The sequence below is a fragment of the Drosophila nasuta genome, chromosome 2L (genome assembly GCF_023558535.2).
Source record: "Drosophila nasuta strain 15112-1781.00 chromosome 2L, ASM2355853v1, whole genome shotgun sequence".
NCBI lineage: Eukaryota > Metazoa > Arthropoda > Insecta > Diptera > Drosophilidae > Drosophila > Drosophila nasuta.
The window spans coordinates 20,257,750-20,275,540 of record NC_083455.1 but is presented as its reverse complement, the minus strand read 5'-3'; the positions used below and the strand labels follow the sequence as shown (position 1 = coordinate 20,275,540).

At 37.7% G+C, this 17,791-nt stretch overlaps 1 protein-coding gene across 3 annotated transcripts in view; it reads right to left on the bottom strand.

Annotated features, from left to right (window-relative positions):
- The window catches only part of LOC132783393 (mitogen-activated protein kinase-binding protein 1), a 61,754-nt gene extending 44,690 nt beyond the window's left edge, over window positions 1-17,064 (bottom strand). The window contains exon 1 of one of the 3 annotated variants that reach the window (XM_060789277.1): window positions 16,133-17,064. The gene's annotated coding sequence lies outside the window, so the exon portion shown is untranslated. The remainder of the gene's footprint in view (window positions 1-16,132) is intronic. The other 2 variants (XM_060796407.1, XM_060794896.1) reach the window with 2 other exon arrangements.
- Window positions 17,065-17,791: the final 727 nt, after the last annotated feature.

Genomic DNA, 17,791 nt, shown 5'->3' with positions numbered 1-17,791 from the left:
TCTGAAGGTCGTTCGACTCTTTGCATTTCATGGTTTTGTGGGTCACGGCATCGAATCTAAGTACTTTAACAGCGCACAATTTGGGTAAAACCTTGATTCTTTAGTCTACGCGGCATTATTAAGAACGTTAATTAATTGTTGCCAAAGATCACGCAGCGACCGACCAAGTGAAAGCCCGCATTTTTGTGGCAAAGTAATCGCATAATTAAATGTCACAGCATGTTTAACCTCAGCACTCGTACTCGTTGTCGTAATTGTGCAATTGTCACACACAACACAAAATGGGCTGAGTCTGGCTGAAGAACTTCTCGGGAAGCTAACCTAGTTTACAGGCGTGTGCACATGCTAAGCGCTTGCCTCTAAATTCCCCTTCCCCTTCTGCCCTTCACCCATTTGCCTTGTCTTGCACACCACACGAATTTCAGCATAAGCCAAAAAACATGCCAACATACTTAATACATCTGTAGATACATACATAGATCACGCTATTTCAATTTGCATGTGGAAGGGAAGTCAGCAGAAATGGTGGAAAAAAAAAACAACAAGAAAGCCACACAGAAATGAGTATTTTACACCTCATGAACTTTCAATGCTCTACCAAAAAGTTATTGCCATTGAATTTGTTTAATTTATGACCTAATTCTGATTTATTGCAGCTTGCATTTATGATGTGGAAAATGTATCAGAAGTGTCATTAATTTAGTTTTCAGGTAAACACTCTCTAAGGAACTTTTTGCTATTAATATTTTATAACCAAAGTTGAATACACTCATTTAGTATTCAATTCATTTCATAACAAAAGTTGACTACTCTTTGGAAAGTGTATAAAAACCGGTCGGTGTTGGTGCCACTTGGTTGCTTTTGCTTTTGCTTCTCTCTCTCTCTCTTTTTTTTGCCAGAATTATTTTTGACAATTCGATGAGCAAAACGGTAAAAGAAGAAAGTCAACTCCAGGAAGCGGGCATAAATAATGACGACCAACAAAATTCGTGCAAAAAGTGAGTCATTAACTTGACTGAAGTGCTTGCTGATGCTCAAACTCAAGCTGACTCTGATGATGAAAAGACAACAAAGGAAGCTCCAAGCAACCAAAGAGAGTGAGGAAAGAAAGAGAGAGCGAGATAGAGAGAGAGAGAGACACACACAGACTAAGCTAAACGACCCGATGATAGTCGAACAAAGAATGAATATACCCTAAAAGTAAACATATATACAATCTGTTGTGAAGTTTACAATCTTAAACACAATTTGGAAAACAAGTAAGTAGAATAACAATTTAATAATTTAAGATAATAAAGTACAAAGTATATAAATAATCAATAGTTTGTTTAGAGTATTGCAAGTTCTGTGCTTCGTCTCGTTGATTTCTTTGTTCTTTTGTCTCTAACAGGAAGCAACCACCCAGACAAAGACAAAGACTTTGCCAATGGACTCTGAAGTGATGGAGGGCGGAGGGAAATTTTCAGCTACCTGTGGGCGTTGTCAACAATGCTAGACACAAAACAAAGTGCAAAAATAAAAACCCAAAGAAGTAGAAGAAAACAAAAAAACTATTTTCCGGGCTAAATTGAGTTGGCATTAGGCAAACTAGGGCTTGCCGGCCTTTGGGCTTTGGGCTTTGCCATCAAGGCCCCCTGGAACTTCTCAAGTCATTAAAGCAGGAAACAACTGCAAATACTCATCCAACACTCAGTGCTGAATTCATGAACATACTCGCACTCATAGTTGTTGTAATGTATTAATCTTTTATCTCTTTTATTACTTTTTGCGCCGGTTCTCACGCTCCAACAGCATTTTCAGTCACAGCTCAAAAACTCCCAAGCGACTGCGATTCTATGGCCATATGCCATATAACCATATGCTATGCACAGCTAGCGAAACAACAAAAAAATAAACAACACAAATTCCAAACTTACATCAATGAGAATATTTTCTGATTTTCCGATTTTTATTCGCATATCAAGTTTTGTTGCCTGCCACAGGCACGTTGCAAGGGTTCCACATAAACAAATCAATGTGATTTATCTATATCGATTGCCAAACGATTGCAACTGCCAGACATTGCAATAAAAAACTAGTGCAATTGTTGCTAAATACTTGCAGGTATTAATTGCAGCTGTTCAAGCTATATTTATTGTCAATGTCAAAGGTAAATGCATGACTCATGAACAAAATGGAAAAGTATTTACTAAACTAATTCCTTACAAATTGATCAATAGAAAATATTGTCAGCTATGCAAATATTTTGATAGCAAACTATTCACTTTCGTACTTTGTAAAGTTATCGAAACATTTAGCTCGATTAAACCGGCAACACTTTAAAGCAATTCCCAAAACATTGTCATGCTGTGCACATGATTCGCAGCGCAACGCAGCCAATGGCAAAAATGTATAAGCCAAGAAAATAAATGACAAGTTGCTCGCATTGACAAGTTGCCAAGAAGTGGAGAGCTGAACGCTTAGATACCCTGTAATAAGTGAAAAGATGCTCACACACTTTGCCTTGGCTGCGGCAAAGAATACAAAATTTGAATGTGCTTGTATGTTTCTAGTAGAGAGGAAGAACAATCGATGGCACTATCGACACAATCGATGGCTCACTATCGATAGTTCTCTACCTCTATTGTATATATTTAGTTTTGTTATTGATTCCAATAAAACTACCTTCTAAACTTGATCTGCCAATGGCAACATAATAAATTTTTGTATGTATGTTTCTAGTAGAGAGGAGGAAGAACAATCGATGCCACTATCGACACTATCGTTGCCTCACTATCGATAGTTCTTTACCTCAATTGTTTATACTTAGTTCTGGTATTGATTCCAACTAAACTACCCTCTAAACTTGCTCTGGCAATGGCAACATAATAAATGTGCATAGTTCGAGAGTCGAGGAAGAATAATCGATGGCATTACTATCGACACTATCGATGGCTCACTATCGATAGTTCTCTACCTCTATGGTTTATAGTTAGTTCTACTATTGATTCCAACTAAACTACCCTCTAAACTAGCTCTGGCAATGGCAACATAATAAATGGGCATAGTTCGAGAGTCGTGTCGAGCGCATGAAGCGCAGTCAAACTCAGTCGCGTAGCATTTCCGACTGCAGTTAGACATGTGGCTAACGAGCGACAGACGACGGACGAGGAAGCGGGGCGAATTGGAGATGGTAGCCGGTAGTGCCTTGTGGTGAGCACGTGGCCCCCAGACGCGGCTAGTGGACAATAAACACAACACAAAAAGGGGCACGGCACAACAACAACAACAAACACATCGCGGAGGCAAAGGGGAGCGGCTTCCCCCACCGAAAAACAAATGTGTCTGCACTGAGGTCTAAATAACAACCTGAATCCGCAACGTGTTTTATTGGTGTTGTTGGTATTTATGGAGTTGCATGACTCCCCAGACAGACAGACAGACGGACAGACAGCGAGTCCATCGCATTCCCCAGCTCAGTGGGAGTGCTTGATGGAAGAACTACGACTTCTGGCAGGGTGGGGGAAAGAGTGGAGTTCGTTGGAGTTGCGAGTTGGAGTGTAACTGAGCATTGTGGAGCAAAGCAAATCCAAATCCTTTGTAGTTTGTAGTCGGTTTGTTCGCTGTAGTGGTTGATAAATGCAGAATTTTGTATGGAAGGTGCGCCCACTCACATAATTTCCCCACACACACACACACACATACAATTACGTTGTCATTTGCATATCCGTGTGTAACTACAGCATGGATAATTTCACGACGCATGTGAACACGAAAAATAAGAAAAAAAAGAAGTCGAAACACCTGGGAACCACTCTCAAGCGTCGCGTTAAACTTGTTCTCCAGCTCGTGGGGGTGTCTTTGCTCCAAGGAATTTTTATCCACTTTTGTCACCAAGAAACCATGATACCATGAACCCAAAAAAAAACATAAAACTCTCTGCTACAATGAAGAATTAAGAGCACATTTCGGGCGTGGCTCAGCGGACAAAAAAATGCCACTTGGAAAGCAAATGAAAATTAATTACCAGATATAGATACACTTAATCAAGATGAGTGCAGTCCTAATTACCTGCAAAGAGAAAGACAAATTGTGGGCAATTAATAAAAAGTGAAAAAATTAAAAATCAATGAAATAGAATTCTGTGATTTCAATATTTCTTTCGCAGTCTATTCTCTCGCTCTCTGAAATTGTAATTGCAACCCTTTTGGCTGACACTATTTCCCTGCTTTTAGCTGTATCTTTTTCCCATAAATTAACCCACTTTTATTGCCATAAATGCGGCATTCAACTGCCGCAACAAGTACACATTACGATTATGAAATTGAAAACGTTCGTCGTTGTTTAATTTTATGCCCGTTTATTTACTTATCTGCCGTAGCAAATAGTCTGGAAATTGGATCATGTGCAAATGTTGTTTAGGCTATTGAATCAGCTTAATGAAGTGTTTGTTTATCGTTCAACACGACACTTAGTCACTTAGACACACATAAACAGAGCATCGCCTATACATTAAAGTGACACTTTAGGTGGATTAATGAAGCCAGTTTGTTGCCGATAATTGAATGAATTGTTCGAGTATATACATATATATTTTTAATTTCCTCGGATGGATGACTGAAGGTAGAGACAATATATTGTTTTTTATACTTCCTGCTGTTATTCTACAAAATCTTTCTCCAACCACATCAACAGTATTGAGTTGCCATATTTAATAATTATGAACATTTTCTTTATACTACTTCTCCTCGAAATCATAAATGATTATGCTTATCGAATGCGGAATTGACCTTCTACATTGCCAAATTGGATAGTTCGTGCATTTCTGTTTCAATGTTTCAACCAACTTGTAGCTGTGACTTTCTAAGTTGATTTCCCGTTTTTATGGCTAGAAAGTCTCTCCATAAAAATTCATAAGCATAAGCAAACAATATCGTTTTTATTCGCAGATGCTTGACAGTCCAATATAATTTGCGACCCGTCTAATGTTTACATTGTATGAAGAGTATCTCTGAATGTGTTGTGTTGATGTTTTTTTCTCTATTTCTATCTTAAATTGTATCTGTATCTGTATCTGTAAATGGTTGTGTAGTGCAACAAAAACGCATTATATATGCGACTCTGATAATTGCCAGCTAACATGTTTATATACCCTAACATATAGAGCTTACTACATAGTCACTTGCCATAATTTTTATGAGCGTAATTCGGCACAACGAGTTTTTATAATCTGCAACCGCAGACCAACAATTAAATGGCAAACAATTAGTTATTAAATGACATAATCTTACAATCAACTATCGAATCACAAACATGGTTTGTGCATTATGAAAAAACAAAATTAAAAAATTAGTTATCAAATAATACGTATTATCGCATGAGTCTTAATTGTGAATGTGTGTGTGGAGAAGGCATTCATTAATGTGGATTAATTGAATTTCAATTCAATAACAATGATTTCATTCAACTTATGCACTTTTCTGCAAACGACATAGTAAATGCATAAATAATGCTTTTACATAATCGAATGTATCGCATGATAAGACAAATATTTGCTGTAGTTATTGTTTATCATTAGTTTTCGGTGGCAATAACAATAACTATTTTGTAGGGCATTAGGCAGGTGCATACAAATTAATTAATGGCAGCGCAAAAAGAAGACGGCGGAAAAACTATTAAATGCCGAAGGAAATGGCGGAAAAGTGTGTGGAGACGAAATACGCACGATTCGTATAAATAATAATTTTGTATTTGGTAAATAGAATGACAGATGTTGAATTAATGCCAATTGGGCACGCAACAAACTTTTAGTTAAATTGAACAAAATACGTTTTGTGTGTGTGTGTATGTGTGTGAGTGTGTGAATGAGTGTTATGAGTGCGGTTTTTTAGGAGCTGGCCAAATGACCAAATGGTGCTCAGGGTTTAATTTTACGTTGCGTAAGCATTTCACTCAAGACTGGGAAATATCTGCAAATTGAATAAATTGCAAATAATTAGGTAGTCAAAAAACCAAAGTGAATTTTCACTTTGCACCTAGATAAGTAACGGACAGATATGTATTTATCCAAGTCGGTTTTTTTTAGCTTCCTTCGGGCAACAAAAAGAGTCATTTAAAGTGAACTCCCCCACATTCACTTGCACTCTCACTAATTGGCTGAGAAAAGTGTGAAAAACTTTCGCTGACTATGGAGTAGAGTAGAGTAGAGTGGAGTGGAGTGGAGTGGAGTGGAGAGCTGAGCATTGGAAAGTGCAATACATATCATAACATAACATGAACCACAATCAGTCTCCAGCTGGGCACTTTCCTCCATAGTCAACAGTCAACAATCAACAGTCGCATCGGTCTGCCAGGCAAATCAATTGTGCTGAGCGATCGTCACGTTTGTCCACTTCACTTGGGACGCAGTCAACAATGATGACGATCAAGATGTTCATCATCATGATGATGATGATGATGTGCACTGTAGGTGAGTTTGAGCTTTATAGGCGGAGCCTTCGAGGCCGTTCGTTTACTTTTTACTAACATGTTAACGCATAAATAACATGATCAGCGTCCGAGTAAAACGGCGATGACAATGACAAACCGCTAATCATAATTTAAGCATAACAAAAAAACAACAAACTACAGCAACAGCAACAATAACACGACGAGTCAAATCGACTAAACGTGTGTGCACCTCAACAAATATGTGAAAATAATAATGAGAGTGCGGCAACAACAACAACAACAGCGCATACAATCAGCAGCAAAAACAACTACAATAACGACTGCGACTTCGACTTCGACTCTGTGGTAAAAGTTTGTCGTCGTCGTTGTTGACGTCGCGTTTAATGAGGCACAGCGAACGCCCCTCAAAGTTGATTTGTTAACAAGCAAAACGCCCAAAACATCCGATTATTATGCGCTGGCCAAGCGCGTTAAAGGTTTGACTTTCAGTTGGTCGAAATGCTTAGTAAAAATAGAAAAGAGATAGCAGCGTTTATCAGTGACAGCTTGGGACTAGAGACAGTTCTGAGAATATAGTTAATACGTGTATTAAAAAAGTAGTTTACCAAAAATACAATCAGTCTATATTAGAAACTTACAAGTAACCATCTTTCAGATAAACATATTTGCAGTATAGAAAGCTTCAATTTATTAAAAAAATATAAACAGTATCTTAACAATAGCATAACTTACAACTTATGTAAATGATCTTCTTCTGAAAACTAAGCTGCTGTTTTAATATTAGAATATCGTGTGTACAAGTATTAAGTGATTTCTTATCTTATAGAATTAAAGCATCAACAGACTGTATTTATGAACACAAAAAATGTATTCAGTAGCTTTTAGTAACTTAAAAGATATTTAAATCCTATTTTCGATAAATATATTTGCTGTATAGAAAACTTCGCTATCATCTTGAGTTAAATTATTAAATCAATAGTTTTCTTGTAGCATTAAAACATCAACAAACTGATAAGTAATCAATACAACATACAAGTTATGTAAATGATGTGATGATTCTTCTATTCAAACCATCTTTCTGAGAACTAAGTTGTTGTTTTAATATTAGTATATGGTAAGTACAATTTTTAAGTGATTTGTTATCTTAGAGAATTAAAACATCAACAGACTGTATTTAGACTGTGCTATATGCAAAAAAAATGTATTCAGTAGCTTTTAGAAACTTTAGATAACTTTTAACTTTAACTTTTAGATATTTAAACCCTATTTTCGATAAATATATTTGCTGTAAAGATAACTTCGTTATCATCTTGAGTTAAATTATTAAATCAATAGTTTCCTTGTAGCATTAAAACATCAACAAACTGCATTTGTATATATCTGATATGTACTCAATAGCTTTTACACGCAACATACAAGTTATGTAAATGATGTGAAGATTTTTCTATTCAAACCATATTTCTGATAAATATGTATGCAGTAAAGAAAGCTTCATTTAGTCGGCACTCCCATTTGCTGTTTTAATAATCGCTGTGCCGTGAGCTAAATGACTTTCGATTAGATTGCAAATCAGCAAACTGAATTAGTTGGGAAAGTATATCCCCCCTCCAACGGCCCTTTCCTCCATCGACTAAAAGTACTTGTGGCCAAGGTGATAATTGCCTTGCATTGCACTTCGTGTCTAAGGTTAAAGGTGCGCCAATTAGCCATGGGCGAGGACTCGATGCGATTGCTTTTCGACCAAGTTGTTGGCCAAGTTGTTGCGTGCCTAGCTGGCGCTACATTCTTAATGCTCATTCCCAATTCCAGACGAAAACCAAACCAATTTCCGCTTTACTACTTTGGACAGAAGGTAAATACTTTTTTAATTAATTGGGCGCTGGCCTCTGACCTGGTAAAAGCAATTAATTAAACAAATCTGCCAATTTGATACGAACTCTAGGCGATGCACATTTTTTTCGACGATTAGTCGGGTAATTAAGTTAAGTGAAGTGCATCGCAATTGCAGCAATTGAGTTGAGTTAAACTGTGTTTCGATAATCGTTCGTGCTGTTTATTTGGGTTCCTGAGTTTTCAACACAAAACACTTTTCAAGTGGCGTGTTGAAATATATCACAGCGTCGATTTTCACACCTTTCAAGTTTAAAGTTCATGCTAACGCGACTGATTTAAACAGTGGAGAAGACCTCACAAAACGTAGATATATTTTAGATAGAGTAAAGATATCTTTTAGATAGTGTGTAGTATCTTTCAGATTAAGTAATTTGTAATGTAATCACGCTCACACAATTATCAAAATTGTATCTAGCTGTTTTGAATACAGCTTTTATAGAAGTTCTCAGCCCTTTACACCAGACTTTCGGACTTTGCTAAAAATTACACTCTTGGCGTTCTCAGTTTTCTAGCTGCGAAATCGCTTCAACCTTTCACACTCTATTAAGCCACGAAGTTGAAGTTAACGTAAGCATAATGTTCATAAATCGTCAGTTCGTTAGACACTCGTAAGTTCAATAAACTCTAACAACAAGTCTGAGCTGGAGTTGAAGTTGGAATCATAGTTATAGTCAGAGTTGAACAATTTTCATTTCCGCTTTTCTCATCTGCTTTCGGCCCGTTTGTTTTTTTTTTTCTGTCGAAAATTTAAATTGGCAGAAGGCAGAAATGAAACAGTGAAGACTGGTTGAAGGAAAAGGAGTCGGCACAACAATAATAATAACACTTTTATTGCTCGGGTCAGAAAAATTAATGAACAATGGACAAGGCAACAAAGAGATAACAGTCAGTCACTATAGCAACAACAACAACAACAATGCAAGGGGTGTAAACCGACAGTGACCCATTGGTTCCAATTCATTTGGCAGCCATTAGTCGAAAGTGCCTCAGCAACAAATACCCTGTAGTCGAGTGTCGAGTAAGTAACGGTTTTAGGCATCACATGCTCACTTCAGTCGAGATCACAGGGTAAACAAAGAAGCACAAAAGAGAAAGAGAGCAATTGTCATACAATGAATTCGACAGTTTTTTAGAAATTACTGTGTTGTTAACAGCACTTCCAACCCAATTCCAATTCCAATTCCGACTCGTGTTCAGTGTTCATTCTGCTCGACTTAATTGTCGTTTCCTATTAGCTCATCCTTTTGCTGGGCAGGAAATGAGCTCAGAACCCATTGGTTGATTGAATTTATGCAATTTTTGACTACTAAATTGATGGTACTTATATGGAAAACAATAAATAATCCACATTCATTGATGATATCATCGGAAAGCAATGGACTATCCCAAATTTGTTTAAAATTCTTTCACATTTCTGCAGACAAGAGTTCATCTGACATCTCTTAAAGTATTTCTGTTGAATTAGATTATTAATATTTTCTCTGCTTTTTGCTAAGCTCAACACATGTTGAGGAATTCTCTCATCGATTCACAAAGCATTCACAACAATCGCAGCCATAAAACCTCGAATCTAACAAAAAATCAATGACACACGTGCAAAAGCGTAAAGAAAAAATGAAAAGAAAAAAACAAAAACCAAAAAAAGCAAGCATCAACAACAAAATGTAATTTAGCAAAAAGAACTTGAAAATACATAAAAATAAATAGCAGGAAAAAAAACGCAGCGACAACATAAAGCAAAAATGCCAACACACAATGAACAGGAATCAATATTTATTTGTCGTTGCTGTTGTTGTTATTGTACATATTTTGCAATGATCTGTTGAGGGTCAGTCGTCATACGGAATGAGTAATGGAGACTTTTGGTGAACAACTACAACTACAGCTTGGGTAATGTGCTTACCGCCTACTGACCGGGTCAGGGCAATTGTCTGGCACTTGAGTTGAGTGTAGCACAGAAGGCCTTAAGATGAAAGATAATTGCTGTTAGAATTGAATGAACATAAAATCGGAATTTATGTGAAATTTGTGTATAATACGAAAAGATTTTCCTAAACGTTTATTGCCAGAAATCTTCCACGTAAGTTGGCTCTTTAGGAATAATTCGCTTTATCAGCAGAGAACATTTTTACAGCACTCGAAAGTTGGTCGTAACTTTTGGTCTTAAAGTTGTGATGTCTTTGCTACATGTTGGTGGTGCAAACACTTCCCGGAACAAATAAAGAATTTCTGCAATTCCGAGCATAATAAATTATAATTATGTCCCGTTAGTTTAGCTTTACTCTTGGCTGTCTGCCAGTCACCATGGCAACAACAACAACCAGAGCAAACTACTACAATGGACAATAAAAAAGCTAATAAGAGCAAAAAGTTTGCAGCATCAAGAAAAAACAGTGGAATGTGCACCCCACAAAACACAGTTGAAGGCTCTCCGACACATCCTGCATAAGGATGCATAAAAAGACCCGACAGCAGCCAGACAGACAGACAAACAGACATCACATTCGTATGCTCCATAAAGTATTTATTGAGCGAGCAGACAAATTTGTCAAAAATGTTGTAAAGCAAAGAGCCAAAGTTGTTGTTGCCATGGCCTTAAACAATGTTCACAGTTTGCCGCAGTTGCAAGTCTATTTCCTCTCAAGTGCTGTGCGACTGATTGCAGCAGCCACAAGTCACAGTCAGAGCTTCAAATCTTGGCAAACAGCCTTGCCTCATCTCATCTCGCCTCGCCCTGTCTTGTCTTGTCTTGTCTTGCCTTGCCTGGTCAATTTCCGATGCAGTCCAAATCACAATGCCGCTTTGCCTTATAATGGCTTATGACACAGCGCGCAACAATTTTTTTATGCACGGCCTACAACACATTTGGCAAATCATCAAGCTCTCAACTTCCTACAAACAGTTGTTGTGTCGTGTAGATGAGGTCGAAAGTAATTGTATCTAAAATACTCTCTGCAACAAGAGCAACTGACTGACATAAGCCAGTGCTTAATTGAGTTGGGCTTAGTTCGTTAGCAAAGTAAATAGCACTTCAAGACTCACAGCTTAATCTCGAAGAGATGAGTTTCAGATTGTTGGTTTAGTTTAGCAAACTAATCGGCCCGAGGAAATCTAAAGTTATGCTGCTCATCATTTTTGTGGTTTGTTTGTGGCACGACAAGACTAACAAAAATATTGATTCAACTAACACAGCAGAGAGAAATGCAATAAACTTGTCAGGCTATTAACTTTTTTCCTTCTCTAGTAAATATTTGTGCAGAAACCTCGCTGTGTTTTTTATGCCTCTGCATGCTGACTACAAATTGAATTTAAAAAGAGATATTCATAGCTATGCCACAAGTATAATGAGTAGCTGTAGCATTTATTTTGCACTTAATTACAAGCACTTCCCCCTCCCTCCCTCGTTCATCTAGTTTTCATTGTAAAATGAAAAATAGCCGTTACCGTAAGAGTAATAGCATTTTGTACTCCCACATAAATTGGCCAAATAAGTGGCAGCCACAGAAGCGGCAACAATGCAAAACCCCAATTCCAATTCCTCCAATTAATATACGGCCTTATATAGTATACGATATGTACTCTTGCAGCTCATTAGAAACGACCTCAAGGCGTGAAAATATGAAAAGAAAGCTGTGAACAGGAGCAGAGATCCCAGAGTCAAGACGAATGGATAACAAGACGAGATCAGACTTCAACCCAGGCCCTGAAGTGACTCTCCAAAGTGGGTGTATTGCAGTTCCTATTGTTTATTTATTTACACACTCCAGAGAGGGACAGAGAGAGAGAGAGGTTAGAGAGATGTTAGAGTGCTGTTTGGTGGTTTTACGAGTGAGCAGCAGACATGTCTTATCGAGTCTAGTTTGCCATTTACCTTGCCCAGCATAATGTATGTGCATACATGTATGTTTATGTTTATGTGCGTCTGCACTGAGGAGCAGCATTCCACAAATGGTTTCCCTTTTTATGTGTGTGCGTGCCAGTGTGTGTGTGTGTGTGTTTGGACTATCTGAGAGCAGCTTGAGGAATTGCAAAGTTAGTTACATGATATCGATAAAAGTGCACACAGTGCAAACAACACAACAAAGGGGCTGTCAATTGAGTTAGGCTAGAAGTAGTGAAGACTCTAAATAAAATGTGTATTAAATTTAGTTACCGGAATAATCAGTTAATAAAGAGGCGATATTTGGCGAGTTTGGGAAAGAAGACATAAAGCTAGAAACTATCCACATTCTTGGTAGTTAATTTCAATGGCAACTACATATTTGTTGTAGAGTGACTTCTATGAAATATTGTAAAGCTATCTGGGTAAAAGCAAGCAACTATTGTGTCTACCCTCGCTTCATTAAAGCGCTCCAAGTACTCTATAAGATAAGAAGCAGCAGCAACAACGAACAGCAGCTAAAGGTAAGACGCAAGCAGACGTAAATAAGAAAATAACATGAGACAAAGAACAGAGCACAGCAGTTGGTAGTTGGCAGTTGGCAGTCAAGGACAGAGAAGGTAAAACATGCCGAGAAAGAGATGGCCACATTCAGAGAAAGAGCGAGAGAGAACTGAGTAATGGAGAATGTTAGCTTTTAAGAATGTTGCACCTTGTTGCAGGCAGCCAGGCAGGCAGGCAACACATTACACACTGCCGCATCGCTGTTGTGGCGCATCTTAATGGAAATGCAGCAGTGGCAGCAACAGAAACACACTGCAAATCACCAAAACGAAGAGAGACAGAGACAGTTCCCTGGAGACGAAAGCGAAGTTGGCGCATCCTGTAAACATTCTCTTCACTAACATAACATGTGCTTTTTTACGGGTTGGCAACATCTTGAAAGTCTACTTCCGTTGATTGCAAGTCGGGGTATAATAACACATTATATAAGCTGCAAATACTAAAGTGAAACTGTCCATTATTCTTTTGCGGAGTAAAGAGTAAAGTCTTACACCTCAGACATTATTTTAGAGCAAGTTCCTTCCCATCAATTTCACTTGGCACACAACTTTTCCTCTTCCGATCTCCAGCAATTTCTCGCAGTACTTATCGATAGGTCTGGTCTCCTATTGCATTTGCTGCGCTTTCATAATAACCACAAGTCATTAGGGCATTAACATTGCCAGTTGGTAGTTGGAAAGATCGTGTAACTAATAGACGGCAGAATGCAATTAAGACGGCATAAAATTTAATAGGCCCCGCTTAGAGATGCAGCCGAGAGCTTAAAGAGCCACGTTTAGATGAAAGAATGCGCCAGCAGCCATCGACCAACGACCAACGGAAATAATGCGTCAATCAGCAAAAATGCTCCCAGACAGCCGACAGTCAGCAAACAGCATAGACCTGCCCCTCTGGCATTAAATATGTAGGTATGTGTGTGTGTGTTTCCTGTGCGAATCTAACAAATCTTGATAAAAAGTAAGAAATCTCTTGCCAAAAGATATTGGCATTGCCATTTGCATATCTTGAGGTGCACGACAAGCGGGATACCCGCTTGGCATAGCAAATCCACATGTGTGTGCTCTCTGCGCAACCTCCCCGATTAGACTTTGACTTTTTTTGAGGGACGCCAATTGAATTACACTTCAGAACAAAGTATGGGATGAAATTATTGTTATAAAGGTAAAAATTATACTGAAGTAAAGTTGAAAATATGTTATATTATCTCTCTCTCTTGTATTTTTAATCAATATATTTATAGCAGAATTAAAACATTAATGTAATAAGATAAATTGTGTATTTAAAGTTTAGATCATTTCAATATTTCTATTGAGTGGAATGAAATTACTGCCTATTAAATAGTTTTAATTATTAAATACATTTCTTTGAAATATTGTATCACATTTAAGATATTTCTATTTAAATAATTTCAATTTATAATTTGCTGGAAATATTTTAGTAAATTTAATACAATTTTTGAGACAATTATCAGACAATATTGAAATCAGAAGCTTTTTATACTTCGCCTCACCATCTGCATCCACAAATAATTCTCTTGTTGAGCAGTGTTAGCAAAGAAGTGGCACACTGGATACTAAGTACTACACCTGCCGCAGGTAAGCGCAACAAGCGAATGAAGCAAATAGGAAGGCGAAGAAGACCAAGACGAAGACGAAGACAAAATGATGACTCAGGTAGCCAAAGACAGGCCAAAAAGCAAAGTAAATAAACAAAACAAACAAGCATAAGAATAAATCTGTGCACAGTCAAAGAGCTAGAAGAACATGACGACAAAGAATCAGAAGAAGAGGAAGAAGCACAAGCACTGGTAAAGTTAAATAAAATAAGACGCAAAACGGCCAAAAGAATAGAAGAGAGAAATTAAAACGAAAAGAATCCACCTGTCACGAGTGGAAGGCGACGCTCTCCTCTCTTCACTCTCTCTGCTCTCCTTGCTCGAGTTATTTGATCACATTTGATAGATACTCTGCTTAATGAAGATATATTCAGAATGTTATGATTTCTATACGTTGCCAAAATTGAATTGTTTATGAGTATTTTGTATATGTTTGTGGCTGGAAATTGAACAAGTAAACAATCCAATAAGCAAACGAATTTGCCAATTCCAATTGAAAACATTTTATGATTTTATAGCTAATCATTAGCCTTATATAGGTTAATTTTATTGTGGATATATAACGGCAAAATAAATAAAATCCGATTAATAAATGCTTTTTGCTCATTTGCTCTAAATTAAAATAACATAATTCTGGATATGGAAACTGTAATATGTGCATTAGTTGAACTTGCGTATTCCTATTGGAAGTTTTTAAGGATTTCGTAGATAAATTATGGCTCTTTATAGAGCGCCTTTAGAAGACTAATATAAATAAATATAATATGAATTTATGTATTCTTATGTATTATGTATTATTTATTAGTCAGTTATTTGCGTATGCTTGTTATATAATTTGTTTACCAGATAATATCTACACTGGGAGTAAGCAAGTAGAGTATGATCCATTCGTCAGTTAGCTTTAAAGTTACAGCCAGTAAAAATTTCGGCTCATGTGCTTAGATCTTTTTCCCAGCCGTCTATTTATAACCCTTGGGTAATGGGCTTAAAGCGACCCGACAATGTCGGCTTAGTAAGCAAAGAAAGACACAATATAAAAAACACACACACACTATTTAGTCATTGTGATTAATGAGTGAATAGAGTGAAGATAGTTAGTTAGTAGTCTCGAAGCTGTGTGAATTGTGCGCACACACAATGTGTGTGATTATGGGGTACGAGTTGTGTGAAGATTTGTTGTGCAACTGCCACAAAAACGCATGCCACTTATTTAGATCAGTCGGGCGTCGATTGTGAATGAATCTCTAACTCTATAATTTCCATATCTGAGTCTGAGTCTGAGTCTCCTTCTCGCACGTGGGTCAAGTTCATTGAGCAATTTTAGGTTGCAAATGAGAAATATTGATTGATAAACAGACAGATTGTTTATAGTTTGCACAATTAAAAGCCATGCTCATTAACAAACTGTGTTTTGTTGTTGCCTCGAATGGCCTTCAAAGCTCTAAGCAGATTTATCTACGCTAGCGCGTGTCTGCGTCTCTTTCTGTGTGTGCGAGTGTGTGTGTGTGTGTGCTTATCTGTGTGCGGGGTGCGTTGCTATAACAGCTGAGCGCGCAACAACAAAAACCACCCCCAATTGGATGCTGTACTCGTCGCCCTTGTGGTCTCCACAAATTTCAGCACATACAGTATCAAGGCTCTAGCTTTAACCTCCAACGGAATGTCACCCCCAAAAACCAAAACCCAAAAAGAAAAGAGATGGGATCCCATTGATTGAAAAAGTGTGTCAGAAATACGAGTGCTCAACTCACCTCTCTTTTTCTCTCTCTTTATCTTGTTGAAGTGAAACAAGAAACAGGAATTTGAACGCGATTCTTTCGCGCTGGACGTTCAAGTTGAATGGTAACTGTTGTTGTTGTTGTAGTTATAGTTGCTGCTGCTTCTGCTGCTGCTGTTAACGACGTCGACTGCAGGAATGCGCTTTGCACTCTCAGCTCTCTCTATCTCGCTTTCGCTTTAACTTTTCTACACTCACATTTACACAAATATGCATGTGCACACACTGCTTTGGCAGCTTTGGCGGCGTCGTCGTCGACGTTTTGATTCACTTTTTATTGCTGTCGCTTGAAGGTGGCGCGCGATGCGACGCGACGCTCGTTCTCTGCTTTTATCTTTGCAAACTTACTTCAACAGCGACGTCAGCGTCGACACTGACAATGACATTTTCTTTACACACACACAAATACAGGCACACGCGGCGACGGCGGTCAGAGAATTTGCTTCTGTTGTTGTTGTTGCTGCTGGACTTGTCTGGGATATGCAATTATGGGAAGTTTTGCAAGGCAGACACACAGGTGCAATCGTACACACACATGCAATCAAAAACTAATACACATGCAAAAGACGAAACGCGACGCGCAGACAAATTGAGAGACAAACAAACGATGCGGACGCCTGGCACTGAACTCTTCTTCTCTGCTCTTTGCTTTTTATTTTATTTCTTCTTTTTTCACGCGGCGGCGGTTTCAGTTGCAAATTTTTTTTTGCTAATTTGAGGACGTTGTTTTCCTTTTTATCTAATCTGGGTTTCTTGCTGCGCTTAGATAATACCTAATAGGCACTCTTATCTTGCGCTTTTTGTCGCCTTTGCACACACTTCACTACTATTTGTATAATTAAATAAATTTCTATAACAACCGTAACCCGACGACGTTGTACGTGCTTCGGCGTCAAAACAACAACAAATGCAAACTCAAACCCAGTATGACCTTGTGAAAATAATTCAAAAATATCGCAGCAACCGCTTTAGTGTTTTTCAGTATTTTTTAGCATCTTACAACAGTGTGTCCCTACCAAATAAAAAATGAGAGCGCTATTTATATTATTCAAATATTTAATTGTCTGTGCAATAGTTACCTACAAAGTTTGCAATTTATAAAATCAATTTAAAAGAATAAAATGATTTTGTAACCTTAAATTAATTTAAAATTGTTGTATATGGTAAATAAATGTATTTCTGGCATGCAATGCTCTATTACAAAAGCTGTCGGCTATAAAACTAATTTTCGTTCCCTGCATTCAAGTCATGAACGATAGATGACGCTTGGTCTAAACCGCCATCTGTCGGAACCATGTGTAAAAACAAAATGCTTGATTGTGCAGGTAAGCAGTGTAACCACACAAGCAGTGTGAATTATTTACGAACACAGCAAGTAGTGTACTGCTTTCATTGCATCAATATATTATATTTGTGTCTGTAACTTGCATCTGTAAGTTTGAATCGCATCAACAAACAATCTATAGATACTGGATACTTGTGCTGGCATACTTCGAGCTGCAGGAACATAAATCACTAGTTCGTTAAGCTGGCGAACAAAGTCTGTTTGCCATTTGCCAACGATTTTTGCGTAACACTTTTTAAATTTCCTTCCCTTCCCCTTCTCTTTCATCAACGACAACGGCAATCGCTG